This window comes from Silene latifolia, chromosome Y (assembly GCF_048544455.1).
Source record: "Silene latifolia isolate original U9 population chromosome Y, ASM4854445v1, whole genome shotgun sequence".
Taxonomy (NCBI): Eukaryota; Viridiplantae; Streptophyta; class Magnoliopsida; order Caryophyllales; family Caryophyllaceae; genus Silene; species Silene latifolia.
The window spans coordinates 378,799,745-378,802,359 of NC_133538.1; positions in this window are offsets into that span (position 1 = coordinate 378,799,745).

Consider the following 2,615-nt stretch of genomic DNA (forward strand, 5'->3'; position numbering starts at 1 on the left):
ACGAGTTCTTAGTGTTCATGTCACTACTTTGTGTCTTGACATGGCACGAGGTATTCGAACGGTTCCAATTTCCCATAAAAATTGGTGGCGACTCCACAAATGCACGCTTATTCAAGCGCTTTCGCGCGCGGTGCGGGTGGCCCATGTCCACAGTTTGGCGACTCCGCTGGGGAACATACACTTACGTGTTACCCAGGGTGAAACTTGAACGCACTACAAAAAGAAATAAAATAGGCAACTGATTTTGGCGACTGAAATTAGTCGCTAAAATCAAGTTAGCGACTGATTTCAGTCGCCAAATTCCAGTCGCAGACATTGGTCGCCTCTCCTAATTTTAGCGACTAAAGTCGGTCGCCAAATTTGGCGACTGACATATCAGTCGCTAAATGGGAAAATTAGCGACTGAAATGGTAGTCGCCAATTTGGCGAACGAATCAAGGTAGTCGCCAAATTAGCGACTGATTTTTGGTCGCTAAATGGCTTTTCAGTCGCCAAATTTGGGCGACGTAGCCATTTTCAGTGAGGCTCTTCGGCGACTGATTTGTGGTCGCTAAATTGCAAATCAGTCGCTAAAGCTACTGATTGTTTTGGTGGTTTTTTCCGTTTTCATTCCTAGCCAAATATTTACAACCTACATACAAACCGAAGTTCCACAACGCCATACATCCCAAACTTCAACACACACAACACCATATATTTCAAATTTCAACCCAACACCACACATTTTCCCAAATTTCATTTCATATATTGAAAATGAAATGTTTACAAGCTAACATATTCTAAAGTTCAAGTCTCTAAATTAAACTTACTTAACTACTTGGAAGCCAACACCGGCTCCACTCCCTCCTTGTGGACCATGCGGATCAAAAGGATCGTAGTTGGGTCTAGGTCTGGGGTTACAACCTTGCCACCAAGTCTCAAACATTGCCATTTTTCCTTCATTTGGCGGAATTCTTCATCACGTTCATCACGCTCTCTTAGTTAAGCTTGAAGTTGACTAATAACTCGCGGTTGATATGTGTTGCTGGGAATTGTTGAAGTCGATCTCCTACGCGTGTTGTCATAGAAAGTCGGTGTTGAACTTCTGATACCATACATGTGCCCTTTCTTGAAGCCTTTCACCAATTCAAACCATATGTCATTATCCGCTTTTTCTGGATTGGCGGCTTTTTCATGTTCAAATGCATCCTACAATATTAAACAAATCTTTATAAGTTAATATGGTAACCAAAATAAGACATTAAAAAAGAGTAAATTAACAAAAATTAAGTGTTAGGGAAAACTTACATATAATTCCTTGTCTTTTGGCTTACACCAACTCCTAATCCCTTTGTGGTCAACCCTGGAATGCGTGTCCAGAAACAGTTCTGGTACCGTCGTAACCGGTTTTGACTTCTTCTTTCCTTTCTGAATGAAAAAAAACATACATGTTAGAAAATCAACAAAAAATCTAACATAAAATAAACATGTTGAAAACCAAAAAAAGTGTGAAATAATAGACAAACTTACACCCAATACACGATCCCAGAATGATCGGGATCCCCCGTAATGAGTAGGCTCGACCACGGCATCTTTCTTTCCTCCTTTTTTGTTGAGGGATGCCTGTTTAGACCTTTTCTGAAAAGCTTCGGTTTTAGTATGCTTTATTAGGCCTTCAAACTTCTCACCTGCAATTACACATATGAAATCATAACTAATAAGTAACTGATATTATTTATAATATAAGAGAGTATATGCTAATTAATAAAAATAACAAAACAAGTTAATTAAATACTTTTCATTTTATCTGGCTCCTTCGGGCGCCTGACCGTCTTCCAGATCACGTCTCGATATCGTCGAGTACCGACTTCATTGTACCTGTTACGAACATTCATTTCTTGAGACCCATCCCAAGCAAATGCTTGCTACAAAAAAAAAGGCGACAAAATTTCATATCAGTATAAAATAAAAGTCTAACTTGGTTCTTAAAAAATTTATCAGAATTAATTATTTGGTTTCTAAAATAAAGAACTACGCAAAATATATACCCGAAAGTTATTGAACCACGCCTCTTTTTGTGCATTAGAAGCATAAGTCCACGATGTAGGAACTCGACCCACGAAATTAGTCTTCGTGCTTTTCGTTACAGCTCGTATCACACAATCGTCCATAAACTTGCATTTATTTTGAACAATGTAAAATTAGAAACAATTATTGTTTTACAAAAAAAAAAAAAAAAGATAATAATAATCGTAGACTAACAAAGAATAAGACTTACCATAATCCCGCCGGCTCAAGTATCATCCGACGATCCGCAGTGTACCGTATCTGCACATGTGGTCCTGCCTCGTCGGTAACGACATGCTGATCCTCGTCACCGTCTGTCAGCATCGGATCCTCATGCACAAACTCTTCCTCCTCCTCACACATACTCTGTCGAGAACCTGAGCCGCCTCCACGCTTCCTACCTCGACCTGCTCCAGCCATCTGCAGTAATACAAATAAAAATTAACACAAATAATGATAAATGAAAATTATACGGACTTCTAAATTTTAATTATTTACTCTTGAGGAATACAAAATTATACCAATTTAATCATACTCATCATCATTTTCTTCCCCATCACCATCATCGT